The sequence below is a fragment of the Polypterus senegalus genome, chromosome 15 (genome assembly GCF_016835505.1).
Source record: "Polypterus senegalus isolate Bchr_013 chromosome 15, ASM1683550v1, whole genome shotgun sequence".
Taxonomy (NCBI): Eukaryota; Metazoa; Chordata; class Cladistia; order Polypteriformes; family Polypteridae; genus Polypterus; species Polypterus senegalus.
The window spans coordinates 109,158,833-109,181,832 of record NC_053168.1 but is presented as its reverse complement, the minus strand read 5'-3'; the positions used below and the strand labels follow the sequence as shown (position 1 = coordinate 109,181,832).

The 23,000-nt window shown below is 37.6% G+C and overlaps 1 protein-coding gene across 1 annotated transcript in view; it reads left to right on the top strand.

Annotated features, from left to right (window-relative positions):
• The window catches only part of zgc:110045 (uncharacterized protein LOC664755 homolog), a 172,122-nt gene that overhangs the window by 35,272 nt on the left and 113,850 nt on the right, over positions 1-23,000 (top strand). The window contains 1 exon segment of the mRNA XM_039736269.1: positions 16,791-16,926. The gene's annotated coding sequence lies outside the window, so the exon portion shown is untranslated.

Here is a 23,000-nt window from a genome sequence, read left to right as displayed (position 1 = left end):
AGGCATAAGGAATTGAGTGATTCCTCTTTTTGACATGGGTAGCACAGTGCTATTTCAGGTCCTCCACAAGTGACCATAAAAGTTCCAAGGCAAATGTACATGTCGTCAGGGACAGGGCTGACCCACTGACATTTTGCATGCACTTATACTCGACAGTCTCTTACATTTCAAGAGTGAACTGGCATTGGCAGACTTCACTATGTGTAATTTTGTTCTGGACATTCCGCTACTCTGTGTAATGTATAAATGGTTTGATTTTAATTCTCATGTTATTCTCTGAACTTTGAAGAGGTATTGTGTATATAAAACCATGTGTATAAAAATACGGGCAAAATCATGTCCCTTATTAATTCAATATGGTACGATGTATTTTATGCTCCAATACGGGATGATCCCATATTACAAGGGATAAGTGGTGACTCTTCTCCTGTTTGTGGATGGAAACCATTATCAAGAAACAACGCAGAAAATGATCAAGCACTCTTAATGGACTTGGATTCATATAGTGCTGTTTTATTACGTGTGTGAAGCACAGTTCAATTGACCAGATTAAATTAGAGTATTTAGGGATTACATTACAAATTTAATAGCAGAAATTAATGCATTGATTGTACACGTTAATAGCAGTTACTCAGCAGCTGTAAATGGTAATGATAATGATAGGTAGATAGATACTCATAACAGTAAATACTAGAAACAATAAAGGCTACTTTCCCTATTAGTCTCTTTTAACTGAAAATATTGATGCATAAAGTAATTACATCTGCAGCCCTATAAATTAATACATACAGTATTTTCATGTCAGCTTTCCCTCAAAATACCTTTGACATGTTACAAAGAAGAATACACAAAGTAACGTTTACATTTGATTTTATGTAGTGCCTTGCACAATAATGGCAGGAATTCAATATAAACCTATAATAAACACAGCCTACAGGCTGGAGATCATCAGGACGATGGTGATGATGATTATTATTATTATTATTATTATGTGATTTTAGAATCATCTTGAAACTCTGCTTTATCTTTCAAAGATTATTATTACCAACACAATAAAGATTTGTGAGCAATGTTTGATTCATCCAAAATCTGTCCTGAAACCTCACTTAATATTTTCTAGTGAATGTTTAGCTTCAAATTTCCTTCCTAACTGCTCTTATTAATTTTACCATTTAAATTTTTAATTTATTTGCAATAATCAACTATTCTGCTTAATGAGAATATACATTTTGCATTAATTTGGTTTTATTATGGAACTCATTAAAGGATTTAAAATCACCAAAATTAAATCAAATTTATTGTGAGTGTTCTGAATGTATTGGCTGTGTTTGTGCCTTGTGTCCCTCTGTATTAAAACTCAGTGGTTTAAATTTCCATGCTGACAGTAACATTCAGTCTAATAATATTCCTACAGAATCCATAAACACACGTTATTAATTTATGGATTTTAGCAGAATTTATTTAACTGACCAGACATTCATGACTATTTGGTGAATTGCTTCAATTTACTAAATCCTTGGGGAATCAGAACCTATGCTTTCTGGAGAAAATTTACAAGGAATTATTAAAAGCAATTCGATTTTTTTTAAAAGTTAGCTCTCATGAGTATAGGAATGTGATCAGAAACAGTTCTTTAAATGTATTATTTGTTTCATGTGAAATTTTAAAGATCATTTTAATCTGTACATTCTGCAAATAAGTCAAGTTATTTGTAAGCTTCTACATCCCTTGCTACTTTTAAATATGTCTGTTATATTGAATGTCAATTTTCTTAGCCTTTCTTATAGCCCTACAGTCTTGGAAATACCAAATATGCCTACCTTGTGTGTACTCTAAACAGCATGCTATTTAACTCCAAATCCTAATAGCCTTTTTAATTGCTACTTCATACTGTAGACTTACCCTTGTGGACAAGAATAAGTCCTCTAAGGCTTCCTGATTCTCTTCTTAGTAAATAGTTTATAGTTCCAAACTCCGCATTTTTATTTCCTGTATCTTAAAATTTACTTGCATTATACTCCATTCCCCCATACCCTCCCAAAAAAGTCAAAATTTTAATTTTGTCCTCTCGGTCACTTTTCTAGTCATCCACCTAAATTAGTCACAGCCACAGCTATAATCTTTGGAGGAACAAATCTCACAATACACAGTAACCTGTTGTTCTCTTTGTTTAAGCCTACTCTGCACTGCACTCTGAATCCTTCTTGGTTTTACTTGAATATTTAGTCTTTTCAGGGTCAACACAGAAAACATGTTCTAATGTATAATGATGAATTATGTTTATATTTTCATATCCTGTCATTAGCTCAGCATTAAATCCCACCATATCAGTAAAAACCCTCTATGGAAATCTGTTAACACCCCAGTTATGGACAGCACTTTCCTCTAGCTCGTCTTTTATTGTTGCTTTATATCTTAATGTACTCATTATACAAATTAAGTTGCAATTGGACCCTGTTAACAGTTCTTCAGCTCTTTTTGAATTTCTCATTTGAGAATTACTTTCTAAAATAATTGTTAAAGGCTTGTACAAGATGCATACATGAATAATTAGACATGGATTATTGTAGCAAATTTGGCATCTGTGAGTATGTACTGTAAATGGCTGTGGGTTGTTGGCATACCTGAAGAAAAACAAACTTGGAGCTTGGTAATAATTATCTAGCACCAACAGTCCTTTTCTTAATAGCTAGAGACTGTAATGGCGTTATTAGATTTTCACTATAGAACAATTCTGGGTAGGGTGCAAGTCCAGGAAACTCTTACCTTTCAGAGTTTTACTTAGAATTTCCAAACTAACCCTTACAAAATTGGGTTTAGTGTTACCACCTTGTGACTCCACAGTCCTGGGTTCAGATTCCAGGCCAGAAACGACACTCTTAAAAAAAATAACAGTTCTTTAATGGCACTATATGGCTCTTTATACACTCTTAATAATAAAGGTGCCAGAGTGGTTCTTCAGGTTCCCTAAAGAACTATCCACATGAAGATTCCAGAAAGACCTTTTATTTATTTAGATCTGTAACAGACTCCATACAGTAAATAACAATGAACAGATTTGGGAAATACTATTGGGCTCCTGATTTTAAAAGGACTCTTGCTGCATACGATCACAAAGGCCGAGTTCAGATTTTCTTAATCTGTTGGTGTCCTGCTATGTAGTCTGCTGCACATTAAATATTTTCAGGTTTTTCTTCTACATTGTATGAGGTTTTTCAAGGCACAACTTCACCCTTCTGAGAATGAAATGGTGCTTCATCAAGCAATAGTTTTATATGGAACCACACAACCCAATTAAGTAGCCATAAAGTGCCATTAAAGAACCAGCATTTGTATTGTAGGTTGCAGGACACTAACAGATTAAGAAAGCCTGGACTTAGCCTGTATTACTGTACCTTTGCTGCAAGAGCAATTTTAAAATCATGAGCTATTGGTATTTCACAAATCTGTTGCCATGTTTATTCACAGTAGAGAGCCTGTTACAAATCTAAATAAATAAATGGTTCTTTCTGGAACCTTCATGTGGCTGAGTCTTTTGGGAACCAAACATGGTTGCACTATCGAATCCCTCTGAAGAACCACTCTGGTGCCTTCATTTTTAGGGTGCAGTTGTGCAGAATTTATACATTCTCCCAGTTTTGTTTTTTTTTTTTCCCTGGATGTTCTGGTCTTAAGGCAGCACGGTGATGCAGTGGTAACGCTACTGCCTCGCAGTAAGTAGACCCGGGTTCACTTCCCGGGTCCTCCCTACATGAAGTTTGCATGTTTTCCCAATGTCTGCATGGGTTTCCGCCCACAGTCCAAAGACATGCAGGTTAGGTGCATTGGCGATTCTAAATTGGCCCTAGTGTGTGCTTGGTGTGTGTGTGTGCGCCCTGCGGTGGGCTGGCACCCTGCCTGGGGTTTGTTTCCTGCCTTGCGCTCTGTGTTGGCTGGGATTGGCTCCAGCAGACCCCTGTGACCCTGTGTTAGGATATAGCAGGGTGGATAATGGATGGATGTTCTGGTCTTCTTTAGTTAAATGGGTGCATTCATTTTATTTTGAATGTCTGAGTGTGATTGTGCGCTTATTCCTGCGTTTCACCTGAGGCTACTGGAGTTGACTTTAGACCTTTCCAGTCCGGAGTTGTTTTAGAAATGCTTTATGCTCAATGGAAATTTGCAGTAACCTAAGAGGATTGTGGTGGAGAACAGTGCTACACAGTGAACTGCTAAGCAGCCAGAGATTAAATATCTAATTCTTACTTGTTCTAAACCAGGTAATTTTCAGTCTATTAAAAACAGACTGCCTACAACTCAAAATGTATTAAAACCAGAATTGCCACATTGCATTTTGGTAGATATTATTTTAATGCTGGTGTAATTACCGTAGAGCACAGTTTGCCAAGACAAGCAGAAATTCTAAATGAGATACATTACTGTTCATGAAAATGGTTAGAATGCAAAGAAGGGGATTAAAAAAATAAACCCCTGGATGATATGAATTTGTAGAAAATAAATTTCTTCAGAGTAAATAACCTCTTGGAGTCAAAGGGGCCGCCTGGTTTTCCAGACAGTCATTAGATATTCAAATGTTAAATAATGAAATAAAGGTTTAGGATAATGAACTGTAGTATAAAGATATCTGGATGGAATGTAGACTTTAGTTTAGTGAAATGTTAGGGAGAGGTCACTTTAATGAAAATGGGTGTGCTGTGGACCTTTCTGGCATAAATAGGGGGGTGGTCTGAAAGATGGACAATACCATAGCCACCACCTCCATTTGGCCCTCCCTCACCTGGACAAGAAGTACACACACGCAGATTTCATAGAGTTTAGTTCAGCATTCAACACACTCATTCATCAGCACCTGATTGGAAAGCTAAGCCTACTGGGCCTGAACACCACCCTCTGTAAACTAATCAGACTTCTGGACAGAAAGACCTCAGTCAGCCAGGATTAGAAACAGCCTCTTCAGCACCACAACACTAAACACTATTGCTCCACAGGCCTGCGTGCTTAGTCCACTGCTGTTCACTTTACTGACTCACAACTGCGCGGTAATAAATAGCTTGAACCACATCATCAAGTTTGCTGACGACACGACTATGATGGGCATCTTCAGCAAGAATGAAGAGTCAGCATACCGAGAGCAGGTGCACAGGTTAACAGACCGGTGCAAAGCCAACAACCTGTCTCTAAATGTAGATAAAATGAAAAGGGATTTTTGTTGAATTCAGAAGATCTAGAGGTGACCACTCTCTGCTGAACATCGATGTCTCAAGCATGGAGTCTGTCAAGAGCATTAAATTCCTTGGTATTTACCTGGCAGAGAACCTCACCTGGTCCTTCAACAGCAGCTCCATAGCCAAGAAAGCCCATCAGCATCTTTACTTCCAGTGAAGGCCGAGAAAAGCCCATCCCCTACCATCCATGCTCACAACCTTCTACAGAGGGACTTTTGAGAACATCCATACATCCTGTGCAGCTGCATCACTGTCTGGTTTGGGAATATCACTGTCATGGATTGCAAGAGCCTGCAGAGGATAGTGATGACAGCTGAGAAGATCATTGAATCTCTCTTCCCTGTATCACAGACATGTACACAATATGCTACATCTGCGAAGCCACCAATATTATGGAGGATCCAACGCACCCTTCACATAAACTAATCACTCTTCTGCATCTGGAAAAAAGTTATTGAAGCATTCAGGCCTGCATTTCCAGAATGTGTAATAGTTTAATTCCTAAAGTCATAATTCTCCTAAACACAGGGACTAGACTGATAAGACATAGTACACACCTTCCCAATCAACTAAGTCATTTCTTTATATTTATTATCATACTATTACTTTCTTCCTACTTCCAGTGTCATGTTTATATCTGTTCCTTTTGTTAAGATATTGTCACAGTTTGGCACAACCTGCTAATCTTTTGTATCTGTGGATATCATAAATATGTACTGGTCAGCACTTCACTGTCTTTGTTTGTTACCACTGTTTGTCTTTGCACTGCCCTACAATGTCTGCACATGCCTGCACACATACACTTTGTGTTAAAATGTGTAGCTTTTTTTCTGTAGTACTGTGTTTTATATAGCACTGTGTTCCCTGGGGAATATTGTTTCATTTCACTGAGTATCATACTAACTGTATATGTTTGAAATGACAATAAAAAGCTGCTACTACTACTGCTACAAGGAGAATGGTGAAGGTTGAAACTGACATGAATAGATTTCAGACATATTTTCAAACTGGGAGAACCCTTGCTTGTATAATGTAGTGGTATTCCTAGTGGTTTGGACCAAGGACTATTTTACTAAAGTCAAATCTAACAGCAGGCCACTTCAGCCAGACAGTCATCTGTGGGCACAATTCTGTGTTGCCTTTCATAAAAAAAATGGTAAATGCATTTATTTGTTTGTGTTTCACAGTTCCAAGTTTGAGCCATTGATCCATACTGTTGCCTTACCCATGAAGATTGATTAACAGCAGGCAGCCTTTAAGCACTGATGTGCACGTCACATGTGATATGGAGTTGAAGGACTGCCTTGTCCAGATTTGGACTGTCTAGGCTGACATCAAAGTGAGTTTAGAAGAAAGTCCTGTGCACTTGCTGAGATCAACTAAGCTGGAGATGAACTGAGGTTGAAGTGTTGAATGTAAGAAAGAGTAAGAGAGATAGAGCGGCTACCACGACAAGCAAGCTGGAGTGGATCAGGAAGGTGTGGAATTGAAGAAAAAGTTGTTGATGTCTGAAAGAAAGTTAGACTGTGTGGTTTTAGGTCCGTTTCTCATGTATCTATTTAGTTATAACGGTTTTGGCTAGTAGCCTGAATTGTATTAAATAATGGCTTAGTTAATCACATAACAGATTAACGTATCTGATCGACTTGAAAGTACCTTTTTCCTGGTGACTACCAGCTTGTGGGACATTGCACTTACACCTGGGGATCACTGGTGGTCTGTGGACCACACTTTGAGAACCACTGCTTGACTAATGAAGCATGTTAGCTCACATAGAGTGAGTACCATCCACAACAGGAGAAAAACTCAGAAAGTCTCAAGTAGCATTGTCATGATTATTTACTAACAGCAAATATCATATGAAAGAATAGGGGGCTGTGCCCCCTACTTGCTTCATTCGCCAACCCCCAGGCTTGCGCTAGCGGTTTACGCTTGCGGTTCTGCTGCTCGCATATGGGGATGTGGATGTACAATTTAAACAGATTTTTATTTTCATGGGAATTGTTACATATGCATCCACATGACATACTGTATAACTGACTGTGGTTGAAGTTTGTTTCTTTCTCTCTATTAAATAAAACGACTTTTTTGAATGTTTGGCTCTGAGATTTGTTAATTGTCTTTGCCACAGCTATTCTAATGGCAAACTGTTAATGTTTAATATGAATGGCATATCAAGATCTCCTTTGTTGTCTAATGTTATCCGTGGAAGATGTACTACATTACCTTTCTTGGATACATCCTTTCTACAGTAATTCGTGCGGTGGAAGACCAAACGGTGTTAACGGTTGTAGATATTCTTCGTAATCATAAGTTGTTGTTTTCACCTTCCGCACAATCACCACCAACTGTTTCAGCATAGTCTTTTGATGCGCATTTAGCCAATTTGCTGTGTAACCTATCAACATTTTTGACATTAATTCGTTTGACTTCCTCGTTTCTCGGTGCTAGGATTGCCTGTGTGCTCATTTCTTCTGCTAATAACCCTTCGTCATGAAATTCTTCAATAAGATTTGGACATAATACGTCTTCTTTAATTGGGAACTTAAACTGAGGAAAACGTTAAAATTTGTAAGAGCTGAGAGCGCAGGAAGTGTGTCTGAAAAAGCATTCCCACGAATGAGAGGTGAGAGGACCATGGTCTTGTCTGAAAATGTTTGAGAGGAGGGTGTGATTTGAAAAAATCTGAAGGCAAAAGTCTCGTCTCACAGGACTTGAAAAAAATCTCTCTTCTTCTTCTTTTCTCTAAGGATTTTTTATATAATGAAGAGATATCAAATACCATGATTTCCATAAGTATGAGAAAATAAGAAGCTTGACAAAACAGGAGACTTTACAGTTTGCTAAGATCGCTTGGTTTGGTAGCAGCTCAGTTGTCCCAATATCCCATTTAGACAATTGTTAAAATCTCTGATGTTTAAAACGTCCAATTTTTTAAAGTAATATTTACAGCCAAATTACATTTTGAAGCTTTACTAATACTGTGACACTTACTTGCCATATAAGATTTGAATGAAATGTACTGTATATTGAATAAGGTCCCTTTATCTAATAACAGTTTTCAAAATTAGATAACATTCAGTCTAAGAAATATGCAAATAGTAGCAAACTCCAAAATAATTATTAAGAAAAAATGATGCCGCTCCTTTACATTTATTTTATAATTCCTAATATGTTGGTGTCAAGAGTTTTCTTAAAGAATAAAACAAATATTATTAAAGACTACTAAAGTCAGTGATATTAATAACAGAGTTTATCTAAGTTCGATCTTAAGACTGCTGCAGTTCCCAGATGTCATAATTTAAGTTTTTTTTTTTTTCAACTAATCCTTGGCCTGTGTAGTTTTGTGGGTTTCTGAGTTCCATGACTCATTGGTTGTATTCATTTTTTTCACTGTGTTTTTATCATTAACAATTCACGTTCTCCTGTGGCACCATCTAGTTTTCCTTATGAGTGCCACAATGTTGCAAACTTTTTACTAGGACACGACACTCTGTTAGCCTGCTACACTAGAATCCAGCTAACTGTTAACATGGCGTAAAGTACATGAAACCTGCAAAAAAGGTTTCCTTTTTGGAAAGAAAACCAGTGGTTAGGGTGACACTGATGTGTTTTTCTTCCTCAACTGTTTTTTTTTTTTTTTTTTGGGTTTTGTGTGTGGTTATACTGGAAGAAGCAGTTGAGGAGATGAGGCTTGAGGAGACTTTATGTGTTTTCTGGGTACTCGAGGTCTTCCTGGCTGAGAGTGGAAGAGGACACGGTGTAATCTGCTCTGCGACCTCACAATTCTTCTCCTCTGTACTATTCAAATTGGTCCCTGTAGAGACATACAATTCCCACTTATGTGACAACAGTTAAAATTAAAATTACGTGCCATATTAAATCTGAATAAATACATTTTCCTGGAAAAAAAAATCCCATAAGCCAAAAAATAAAGCTTCTAATTTAAGATGTAATTATGGAAAAATATTTTCCTTTTCACTGTGCTTACTTTCAATTTATAGAACACAAACTTTGATCCATTGTATCTTACATCCTTTTTTAATCACTAAGCAGTGCAGATTAATGGCATAGATTTGCAAAAGCATGTCATGACCTAGATTTATATTAAACAGTTATTACTTGTGTGCTCAGTTCTAAAGAAAACTGAAATTCCAGACATAAAAAAATGTAAACATTTGTCATATGTATTACTGAATTTATTACCTAATGTATCATAAAAAATAATTCAGTCAATATTCATGGCAAATTCTAAAGCCCTTTACAAAACAGTTGCACTTACATATGAAGATAATGGACACAGTGTTTTCTCTTTCTATCCATGTTTCAAATGTCTGTCTATTTGTATTAGGTTAACATGCAGGGAACCAGATTTTCCTGGGGCGTCCACTGAAATGGACAGTAATTACCATCCAGGCCTGGTTCCTGCATTGCATCCAATGCACAAAACATAAGCCTAAACCACAGTGACAATTAAGCACTGTAATGACTTTTAGATGAAAACAGAGTTATTATAATTATTATATGGTACATGTATGAAGTAACTGACTATTAATATGTTGAAGATTTGACAGTAAAGAATGTCACGTGTACAGTGCCAAATATGCATAAATGTTTTTTTTTTCCCTTTAGGTATTCTACTTAAGTAGCCACTAGGCACTCGTGCTGTCCTGCTTCATTGTTCTGAATCCAATACCGATCGAGTGGCAGCAGTTGTCATCTTTTCTATGAGAATGTCGCTTTTGAATTACAAATCTGGGTCAAATTCTCTGACCCCTTTCTGTCATTAATAATCAGTATGCATTAGGATGCAATGCAATCAAACCGTTTGAAAATACAATGTCTGGATTACATTATAACAATAAACTGCAACTATTGCATGCCGTGTGAGCTACTTAAAAGATGCCAAGCTTTAAAAGAAAAATTCATAGAATATATATATATATATATATATATATATATATATATATATATATATATATATATATATATATATATATATATATATATATATATATAAAGATGTCCTCGGTTCAAGTAAGAAAGCAAGCTAAACAAAGAGCAGAATGAGAAAGGAAGAATGTGATTCTCTCTGTCAAATCACATTACAAAGACTGGCCATGACTCACTGCTTTGTAAGGGAGTACAGATTTAAGGCATTCTCTTATGTTATAAATTAATATGGAGCCTTTCATTTGAACATCTAAAGCTCTTGTTGTATTTATTTATTTTTTACATAAAACTTCTTCTTCTTCTTTTGGCTGCTCCTGTTAGGGGTTGCCACAGCGGATCATCTTTTTCTGTATCTTTCTGTCCTCTGTTATCTTGTTCCGTTACACCCATCACCTGCATGTCCTCTCTAACCAAATCCATAAACCTCCGCTTAGGCCTTCCTCTTTTTCTCTTGCCTGGCAGCTCTATTCTTAGCATCCTTCTCCCAATATACTCAGCATCTCTCCTCTGCACATGTCCAAACCAGCACAATCTCGCCTTTCTGACTTTGTCTCCCAACCTTACAACTTGAGCTGACCCTCTAATGTCCTCATTTCTAATCCTATCCATCCTTGTAACACCCAGTTCAAATCTTAGAATCTTCAGCTCTGCTACCCGCAGCTCTGTCTCCTGCTTTCTGGTCAGTGCCACCATCTCCAACCAATATAACATAGCTGGCCTCACTACCGTCCTGTAGACCTTCATTTTCACTCTTGCTGATACCTGTCTGTCACAGATTACTCCTGGCACTCTTCTCCACCCATTCCACCCTACCTGCACTCTCTTTTTCACCTCTCTTCCACAATCCCCATTACTCAGTACTGTTGATCCCAAGCATTTAAACTCATCCACCTTCACCAACTCTACTCCTTGCATCCTCACCATTCCACTGACCTCCCTCTCATTTACACACATGTATTCTGTCTTGTTCCTACTGACCTTCATTCCTCTCCTCTCTAGAGCATATCTCCACCTCTCCAGGGTCTCCTCAACCTGCTCCCTACTATCACTACAGATCACAATTTTATCAGCAAACATCATAGTTCAAGGGGACTCCTGTATAATCTCGTCTGTCAACCTGTCCATCACCATTGCAAATAAGAAAGGGCTCAGAGCCGATCCCTGATATAATCCCACCTCCAACATGAATGCATCCGTCACTCCTACCGCAGACCTCACCACTATCACACTTCCCTCGTACATATACTGTACAACTCTTACATACTTCTCTGCCACTCCTGACTTCCTCATACAATACCATAACTCCTCCCGAGGCACCCTGTCATATGCTTTCTCCAGGTCCACAAAGACACAATGCAACTCATTCTGGCCTTCTCTATACTTCTCCATCAAAATCCTCAGAGCAAACATCGCATCTGTGGTGCTCTTTCTTGGCATGAAACCATACTGCTGTTCACTAATCATCACATAATCATCATCTCAGTGATCAATAAGACAACATAAAATGTACAATATATGCACCTGCAGGTGTGTAATGTATATGTTTGTGTGTGTTGTGTGCAATGTATAAAACTGATCTTTAAATAATCTTTAACAAGTTGGTATCCCAGTTTACTACTGCCCTCATATCCATTTACTGCACAATACTCTAGCAGGAACATAAAAGACGATTTGTCCAACTTTGATCCTGGAGGGCTCCAGTGGCTGCAGGTTTTCCTTCCTGCGACAGCAGACCCCCGTGGCCCTGTAGTTAGGATATAGCGGGTTGGATAATGAATGGATGGATGGACTTTGTTAATCAGTGACCAGTTTCCTCTGTTAATGTCTTTTCCCTTCATTTTAACTGCCTTGTTATTCAAGACGCAATCCTTTGAATGTGTTTCTTATTTTTCCTTAAATGGCATCCAAAAAAATGAAATGTGAAGTGAGCCAACAGATGACTAGATAAGTCGGGGTGTCAAATTTTGACCAATTCCACTTCAACTTAGGTTTCTTAATAAGAAATCTATTTTTGTGTTATTTAAACCTGTTAATTAATCCCATGGCTTTTTGGTGCTCGCATTCCGCCTCAGCAGACATTACCAAAACTGTTGATTTTCTTTTTTTTCTTAAGAGCACCGTCAAAATGTACTGTGGCCTTGAGCAGGTCATCATTACTAAGACCTTCACCTTTCTTTACTTTCAAATATTGTATAATGGACACTGCTTAGCTTTTAATTTTTTGGCTCATTTTGCATCCCATTGTTGTTTGACTGCTAATCAGGGGAACAAAATAATTAAGGGGTCTCATTATGAAAAAAAACAAGAAAAATTAAAATGAATGCAACAGAAGTTAATTTGCAGCAACAAAAACTGATCTTTAATTAAGAACAGAGTTAAAATGAAAACCTGCAGCAATTGTAGCCCTCCAGTAGTTGGACACCTCTAAAACTATGTCAAAGTTCACTTGTAAACTCATGCAATCAATTTTCAATGATATGACTTACTATTTTTCATTAAATCACATCAACTATCAACCTTTTCTATTCCAAGTCAATGGTTTTCAAACTGAACGTTATGGCTTAGCTGACACTATTAAAGTCAATTCCACTTTTAAAGAGGGTCTTAAAATTGTTTTTAAATAAACAGGTAACTGAAAAGGTTGTTCAGTTGTTAGATAAAAGTAGTCAAATATCAATGTAGCTATTCATGAGAGCAACATGGTGTGCAAACAGCAGGTAGTTTGCAAGGAAACAAAAAATAGGTTAAAACTGGGACTCAAAAGGACACGCATCAGCTGAAAAATTAATCTCCACGCTCAGCTGTGCTTTGATTCCACAACTCCGTCTTTGATATTCCACTCCTGTTTTTTCAAATCAAAGTCTTCCAAAACTGGCTCTGGGAGAGTAGCACCCTGTCGCTTCCACAACTTACACCAAAGAAATGTGAGTGTAGTAGATGAGTGCTGTCTTTGTTTTGATTAATCAGTCTGCTATTATACAAAATCATTCAATGTTACTATTGTTAGCAGTACTCAAGATGCAAGATAATGCTCCACTTCCATACTCAGTAGAGCTGTGGCACCTATTACCACATCCAGATACTGAGAAGTGAAGCAGAATAGAGGAGGATTTGTAGTGGTTTATAAATATTCTATTACTTATATTTCTGTACAAATGACTAACGGAGATGCAGTATGTACTGATGATCAGCAGCTCTAGTCAGGGCATGCTAGATGAAAGTAGTGAGGTTTCAGCCTGGATTTAAAAGATACGACTAAATGGTCATCTCAGGCAGATCATTGCACAGCTTCGGAGCCCTGTAACAAAAATCTCAAGCTCCCACTGTTACTCATTTAATCCTTGGAATCATAACTAGGGTGCCATCATGAGATCTCAATGTGTGCTCTGGTTTGTAAGTAATGATAAGTTCAGATAAGTAGGCAGGGTCTTGCCCATTTAAGGTTTTATATGTTAAAATGAGGATTATGAAATCTGCTGTAAACTTAACTGGGAGCCATTGTAAGGACTTATGAACACAACTCCAGTTCTCATTTTCAAGTTTGTATAATAATTAATTCAGCATCATTTTGAATTAACAAAATGATGCATAAAGAACAATTTGAACAGCCAGTGCATTACACATTGTAGTAGTCAAATCTTCTGAAAGTGCAAAAATGTATACTGTATATTGTTTGTGTTTATTCTACAGTTATGTAGTATTTTCACGAGCAAATAAAAACTTATTTCCAAATTAACAATATATATGTACTTACTTACACTTATAGTTGTGCAAGCCCGTGCTGTAAAAAGCCTGTGGTCCTAGAAACTATTGAAATCAACAGAAAAAAAATTGAAATAGAGATGTAGAGATAGAGTAGAAATGTCAGGTAATTGAAAGGAATTACTCTGGGGGTCACTCGCCTAGGTTTTGTTGTGCTGATGTGCTCACATCTCTTGTGTATTAGTGGTGGGAGGAAAAGTAAAACGGATACCGTTTTGCCAATGTGCTCGTCTCGCTTGCATAAGAGTTTCTCTCTTTTCTCAGCGGTTTTACTTTGGCAACAGAGTCGCTTTCTTCTTCCGACTCGTTAACTTAGGGCCACTTTTCTGGTTCTCTGATCTTCATGCTGTAATAGCCTCACAGTTCTGGTCCGAACAAACAGACACACACACTTCTACGTGTAGACGTTTAGTTTTCTATTTCCTCGGTGGTGGAGCTCTACCCCGACTCCACCTCTCACTTCCAGGCCAGACAGACAAACATACTTCCACGTGTATATATAAAGTGTACCATGAGATGCATTGGTCCTGGCCTTGAGCCAGATATTACACAAATAGGCTATATATATATATATATATATGCCACCGTGTTTTTATGTATTCACTATCTTTCTTAAATATGTGAAAATAAATGTTATCTGATCCTAGGTATTTATTAGATTTCAGCCTGTTTAATCTAAGCAGTACTTCTCCCTCTACAATTTCCAAACGCTAAGTACCTCCTTAGTAGTCCCTGCTACTGCTTAGAGCTTGTTTACTTCTTTTCTTGCACAAAAACTTTAACAAAATTCAAAGCATTTGCTATTTCACTTTCAGCATCTTCTCTCACATATTCACCATTTCTAATACTTTTTACTTGCTCCCTGAGTTTTCTTTTACTTGTAAAATATTGAAAGAATTTCTTTGAGGGGTGGAGGTCCATTTGCCTATTCTGTTATATTTTTCAACATGATAGATATATATTAAAGGATAGAGGCAGTAGATAGATATTCCAACATAAGAAACAAAGGTAAGTTATTATTCCTTTGAGCAACTTACATAATACATTTATAATACATTAAAACAATACTGTGAGTTTTTCAATAACATGTTTAATTAGTCGATTGTGTTTCCTTTTGACCAGCTAAGTGCAGTTTTACATATTTCCATAAATACACCTTTAATAATGCTCAGTGCGCTAGGTTATTATTTACAATTGAGAGCAGATAAGCTCATTTACAGGCAGATTTCAGTCCTGTGCTCTGGAGAGATAAGTGCTCAGCAGACTTATCCATTAGTGCCACTTTATCTGATTAGCACTTCCAGAATGACTCGCTCAGCCTTTTCCCCCATGTACCAGATCTACTTTAGGTCATTAGTTCTTGTCAGTGCAGCCATTGCGCCAATCACATTGCAAATAGACGAACCATTAACCTAGCAGGCAGAGCTGAGCAGTAAAATGTGCTGACTAATTAATGATATTGAGCTCAGCTTCATTTATTTTCCCGTGGATGCTGACAGTGTCAGCAACTGAATTCCTTATTCACTTTAGTTACAGAACTTCCTGTTGCAATAAAGACCTATAGGCACATTGGAAACATCAGATCTATGGAATCCCATGGTGTTTTTGAAAATGTTATGACAGTATTGAGAAGGATTAGATAGACAGATAGATAATTTGGCATACATTAAATGGCTTGTTAGATTTTAGCTGCCTTTCTTGCTTCTAACAGGCTACACCTACTTTATACTGCAGACAGTAAACATTGTTGGTGCATTGAATGTTAGTAAGAAAGCAGAATGGTCAAAGGTATAATTGAAATTATGAAAACAGAACTTGATTTTTTTTAAAACTAATGGTATCTGTCTATCACCATTAATCAAGAGGAATGCTAGAGTCCAAAGGAAATGTTGGAGTGCCAACCAGGCCACCAAGTTTACTTGAAATAATAAAGCAAATAAAATAATGGGAGCACAATGGAACAGAAAATGCAACTGGCTATTGGCTGCAGTAAATGTACTATGGGGAACAGTCAGGCTTCATGGTTCAAGCTCTGTCTAACGGGTTGCTAATCTCCTAAGTGAGCACCCTGCTCTTATAGTTAGTGAACCAAAAGAAGAGGGGTCATTTACCCTAATTGGGCGTCTTCTCAGAGCTTTGAGTGGAAAAAGAGACAAAACAATCAGTAATCATGCCTCCTATTGTCCTGGAGTGATGGTGCTTACCTCTGACACACATGTGTGACAATATCTCTCTGTCATGTCTTGTGTAGTGCGGTGAACTGGTGCCCTGCCCAGGGTTTGTTTCCTGCCGTGCACCCTGTGCTGGCTGGGATTGGCTCCAGCAGACCCCCGTGACCCTGTATTTAGGATACTGTATAGCGGGTTGGATAATGGATGGATGTTTCATGTATACAGCTGTATTCACACCAGTGTATATTTGTCTGCCAGTGCATGCCCCTAGTTCCCAGTTCTGCCTCATTTGTCAGAACATCTTATGAATGTCACCTTCTGAAACAGTATTCATCTTCAAAGTTTAAACAAAGTTTCAATATTAAATGGATTTCTCATTATTTGGGAAAATGTTGTCATTTTGCTTTTTATATTATTCATTTGAAAGTTTTATTTTGCCACCTGTTGGTAACCCAAAGTTTCACAATTAATCCTCTTTCTTTGCCAGACCCAGCTGAAGTATGGGCTCAAAAATAACAGGTTACCAACTTCAAGGAACAGAAAGCTTAATCAGTTGGAATGAGGGCTTGTATAAATAAGAATAAAAAATAATTTGAAATAAGAACGACATTTTAAATTATATTTCAAACACAGGGTAAGGATTTTACAACTATACTTTTTTTTTTTTTTTTCCCTGAAGGTTTCCTTATACAATTTGTGTTGGAGCTTAGAAGAGAAATTTTAGAAAAGCTTCTTCCTCCCTTGGCTGAGAAGTGGGATTACGCCATTGGTGTCCAAGGATTTTTCCTTCTCAGAAGTACAGTAGGGCTGGATCTGTAAGTACTACAATATTATTCCACTGTAATGTACTGTTGACCTAGGTCATGAGAGCTATAAAAGAACCCTCCTTTGACCCAAACTGCTCCCAGGTGCCATGTTAGAAGCAGTTCATCCTGATAATCTCCACATGACAGCACCAATGAGAGATGATTTAGCTAGTTTCTAATTTGAATTGGTCCACTGCTGCTGCTGTCCCACTAATTAGCAAAGGAATTCAAGAGACTGTTAATTGATTTGCAACAAAGAGACAGCTGTGCTCCGCAGATGTGTGCGCTTCACACGTGCGTCTGCCGGCTGCAGTGGGGAGTCCCCTCCAGTCCTCGTCAGCACTGATGCCACTGCACACAGTATTGAAGCCCCAGAGGGGGCCACATGCAGTCTGTCACTGCCGATGAGTTACTCTCTGCAAAGCCTTTTCTACTCTCCACGTGCTTCAGCTGTAGCATCAAATTAAAAAAATGCCTACATCCAAACCTTTCATTTTTATGTTTTGTCAATTGTAGTTCAGTCAAATATCCATACATCCAACCTTTCATCTTTTATGCTTTGTCAAGTTTAGTTTAACCCAGAACACCAAAAGTGGAAATCCAATTGTTGTCCTTCCATGACTGTTGTAAAAACAATACCGTACTGTGCAAAATTTTTAGGTCAACCAAGAAATTTTTTAAAGATATGTATTTGTTTATTCATTTGTAAAAGCATTATAGGATAGTAGAATTAATAAAAAATAGATGCTTATACAATATAAGAATTTCTTCCATTTTTCTAATTTCTATTAATGTTTTGTTAGAGTGCTGGAACAACACAGATTTGGTTTTCATACGTCTCCTTGAGACATCCCACCCATTTCCATGAGTTTGTTCTATTTTATAATAGCACACATAATTCAAATTAATGAGGTAGTAAAGAGATAATCAGGAGTAATAGTAGTAGTAGTAATAGTGCAGTTTAACAAATCAATGGTGCCACAGGATGGTTACCAGAAATACAGGGGTACCTGGAGGAGAAAAATTGAGGTTTCTAAGCTAATAAACTTTGACAGACAGAAAATCATAATTGGTATCAACAAGGTTGAAGGTAGTGGACAGTAAAACCCCAGTCTGGACATTGAAGATGTGGTGTTCAAGCAGTGCAGCAAAACACAGTGCACAAAGATCACCAATGCTTGTACAGTATGTGACAGAGTCATCTGGGACCAAAATACATGCTGTGGGCACGTGTTATAATAATAACTGCTTACAATTTTTTAGCACTTTTCTCACTATTTCTGGAGTGACCGGCACAGTCCAGATCAACAATCCAACTGAGACTTTTTGTCTGGACTTAACAAAGGCTATTCAGTCATGATCCTCATGCAACCTTGCAGAGCCCTAGCAGTTTTGCAAAGAATGAAGAAAAGCTGCAGTGTCCAGATGTGCAAAGCTGATAGGGACAGACTTGTGCAAACAGACTCAAGGCTGTTATGGCTGCCAAAGGTGCATCTACTTAATATTGAATTGAGCGGGTTGAATACTTATGTGATCGATTATTTTGTGTTTTATATTTGTGATTAATTTTAGACCACTTTGCAGAGACCTGTTTTCACTTTGACATTAAGAATTTGTTTTCTGCTGATCAGTATAAATAAATAAATATATAAAACAATAAAATGTAAAACATTCAAATAGTTGAATACTTTTTATAGGTTGTGTGGAATCGCAAGGATAGGGAAAGAACACAAAACGGCCAGTCAATGGAAGAGCTATGAAAAATGGGACCTTACCACAGAATGTAACCCCTTCAGAAGTATATATAGATGGGCAGTAGTTTCATTTTTGTGTTTAACAAGGCAGAAACTCTATAAGAATAAAAGATAAAAAAGTGTGCATTTCTTCTACATGTGCACAATGGACATCTATAAGCTTTAAAGAAAGCCAGGAATTAAGGGTGCTGTGAACCCGGAATTTAGCTCCATAATTCAGTATGAATGTTAAGAGTAGACAAATTTAGTAAGGAAGTGTTCAGTGGATAAATTGTTCAAGGTAAGAGTGCACGTTTTTCTTGCTTATATCTAAACGGAGTGCTGGCTATACTCATCTGGCATGCAGGTAGTGTTTTATTATATATTGTACATATTGATTTGGCCTGTTTTTAATGTTTCATACCTTGAGTGTTGCAGTGTCTATCACACATGATATTAAAACAAAAATGTACAGTTCATACTTATCACTGCCTTTAGGTGGTGCTATGACATGATTTATGCATGCAGTCTCAAACCTGTTTAATTCAGGGTGGCATTTTCTGTTGAAAATTCTGAAACTTTCATTGTAAAATATATTTATCACATCCTCTGCATTGTATATTCTGGCTGGAAAAGAATTTGGCGAGTTATAGATAGTCCAGACCAGATTTCCATGGCAACTACTGACGCAAAACAATGCACTCCAAATGTGAAACGTACTATTAAAGTCTTTAGAATCACGGAAGTGTGTTGTTACCAGTGTATGTTATTAACTTTCTGGCTGGTGATTGAAAATCCATCCTTCCAACATCCTTATCCATGTACTTTCTTAATATTCCTCATCTATCAGTGGTGTCTTACATCACTTTTGGCAAAAAAAAAAAAAAAATCTGAAATGAAAAATTAGAGGACATTATGCTAAAAAGAAAAAAAGCCTCAGATTTCCCAGAATTCCACTCACTGCCAGAGTCCATCCTATCATTAGCATCAGCTATTTCTATTGTAGCTTTTTTAGGTGATTTAATATTAAAAATGTCCTGTTTGGGCCATGACCTGTAGCATGCAATATGTTGTTAAAAGAATTTTAAAATTATGTAATTTTCTATCAATTAAAAACTGCTTTAAGGTATCAATCAATCTTTATTCAATGTACCATCAAAAAGATGCAAGAATGCAATACATACTGTACATACAATACAAAATAACACAAACATGCATAATTACATACCTTTTAAAATCCAATTAAAACCAGTCTGTGTTCTATGGGGCTTGTATCTTGAGAAGTCAAGCTACTCTTACCTCCAAATGTTAGAATGATTTTATGGCCATTACTTTAATGCTTATTGAGAAATAAGAGGCTTAAGAGAAAAACAGTACTTTTCCTTAAGCTAAATTAACTGTTCTGTTTCAATTTCTGTTTGTCAAGTTTATGATTCGTCCCCCAGTGCTCTGCATTGTCTTTGTACCAGACAATTGGTGACTTAAGGAACAGAGTATCTTCTTTAATCCTGGCAAATAGTATGACAAACTAGCCAAACTGTGTGCCATTGCCCTTGTAGCATGAGTTAATGTAAGAAAGAAAATATTTGTGTTTTTTAAATGTTGACGCTTTTATCAATGCTTGTTTCTCAACGCAATCTTTGTGGGTCCAGGTGGTTTACCACAAGAGGTTCCAGGACCAACCTCTCAAAGATCTTCATGATGTCAAACATAAGTGCCACTGGTTGATAGTCATTTGTCGAAGCGGTGTCTGCCTTCTTTAGACCAAGAACAATGTAGGATGCTTTTCAAAACAGTGGCACTTCCTGGAGCCTTAGGGACAGACTGAACAGGTGACAGAGGTCACCACAAAGTTGGTCAGCACAAGCCTTAAGAACTCAAGGACTGCCTCCATCTGGTCCTGCAGCTTATCCTGTGTGTGTAGCTTCCTCAGTTGTCCCCTTACTTGGTCTTCAGTTATGAACAGTTCACACTGATGGTTAGAGGTGGACTAGTCACTGGCCATTCCAGATGATGTGGTAGGAATGGTGTGGGGAGACTGGCCAGTGGAAGAAGGGGGCAGTGGGAGAGAAAATCTATTAAAAAACTGGCTCAGGGTGTTGGCTTTGTCCACATCCCCTTCCAGCACCTGAGCCCTGAATTGCACGAGTCCCATAGTTATATTCAGTCCATTCCAGGCATCCTTCATGTTATTCTGAGTGACTTTGTTTTCCATTTTAGCTTTGTAAGCATACAATACACAAAACAGAACACAAGTAACCCTCTTCACAGAACTAGATGGACAACTAAAAGAACAAACTACTTGAAGTCCATGGCAACTCTCGAGGAATACATTATACCATCAGCTAATTATAGGACTACCACATATAAGGATACAAATTTGTTAAAATACATCAAAAACAAAGTAGAAACTGCTTAGAGTACCAGAGGAGAAAGCTCTGTCCTCTGCCTCTGGCTCCCAAAATACTGGCTGCTGGCTCCTCTTATGTGTTACCTGGAAGTACTCCAGGTGCCTGATGACCTACTTCAAGGCTGCACTTCTGGGTGTGGTGAAAAGATCACCCTTACGGATTCAAGAGCAGTTGCAGCAGCCCCTGGTAGCGCCCCCAGATCCCAACTGGGCTGTAAATAACTCCATCTCCCATGAAGCCCTGCGGAAGTCTGAGGCACCGCTGCGACCCATGGAGGCTGCCATCTAGTGTCCCCAGCTAATCCATCAGCTAATTATAGAATCACAGCGAGATTTTAGAAAAGGTGTCAGACAACCTAGACTTGGTCAGAGTCCTTGAGCCTCGGCCAACAAGTTGCCTTTTTTCCATTGGCCATTCTACAGCTGAATCAGTGCTGAGCCAGCCAATCTGATGGAAGAACCCTTATACCCAGTGATTCCTCCAGTGCTCCTTTATCTGAGATGACTTTTCCAACATGTTAGAAATATCCTTTATCCTGATTTTAAGATGATCCAGCTTTATTATACATGCAAGATTTCATTCAGATTGACTCAGTTGTTTAGGAATAATACAATATATTTGGGTTTCCTCCAAATAAAAAGCTTGAAACACCATATAGCCTACATTTTAAGCTGAACTAACAGTAAATTATAAGCAAAATTTAATTGAACATAAGTTTGCCAGTTTTTGCGTGATTGGCAAAAAGACAAACAAATGCAAGATGCGATCTGAGGCTTGAAATGAGGTTCTTAGTATGCAAAGTGGATAAATAATATCAAATAAAGCTAAAAATTTCAAAAGAGAAACAAATGGTATTATAATTTTATTTACATTTAGATTTCAATAACAAAAATGACCTCTCAGGGTGCTTAAAACCATTAATTGGCGTGTCCATCCTGTGGAACAACGGACATAAACCTTTGTGTTTTTTGTGTTCTATCCATTAAATTGGGGGTCTACATGCCTGAATACTAATCAACCACTCAGTCAAACTATCAATCATTCGTTTACCTTATGTAATGCCGGAAACTGTTAATTCATTACAAGACCTTCCGTACACTCGCAGACCTTCATTATACTTCAAAATCTGGGCTTATTATCTGAGAGGAAGTGACAAAAACTCACAGATACTGTGTGAAAAGCAGAACAGATTTTGTAATTATATGGGTATTAAGTAGACAATATCAGATTCTGACAGAGTAAGACAAAGCCCACCTATATTGTGATTTATGTTGCTTGTAGCTGCTTATTTTTTCTCTTCCTTCAGCTGGGATCTATTGTACTGTGTCTAAGGTGACTAGAATACACTCTGTTTATTAAGCTAGCTGGCATGCTGACATGTAGCTGTGTGTTTTTAAAACACTGCCAGCCAAGAGCATCTGGAAGCTGCAGGGAGCATAAGAAGACCCTTAATTCAGATGAGCCTACATGAGCAATGTTGTAATATGAGGTTTCACCAAATGCATCATAAGGACATCAAGTTGTTGTTTAGTGATTAGGCTGCTAGCCTTTCCTAGTGACTGACAGTCCTCATGTCTTCAAAATAATACAAAAGAAGTGTTGCTAGCACAGGAGAATGACAAATCTAGAAATATTAAAAATAGAAGTTAAGGAGTAAAATAGTGACATGAGTGTGTTAGATTATAAAAAGGTTAGGCTTTGTTTATAGGGCTCATGAACATCATTAAAAAATTCCACACGGCGTGGAGTTCACATATCCTCCCCGTAATAATCTGATTATTCCATGTTTCCACATTTCAAAGTGAAGCGGCTCGATTGATTGATTGATAGCTTTAATATGTGTCAGTGTGCATGTTATGCCACGGTTTGACTTTATCTACGAACTAGCTGAGCTACCCATCCAAGATAGGTAGAGCTAAAAGATACTCTAACACTAAGC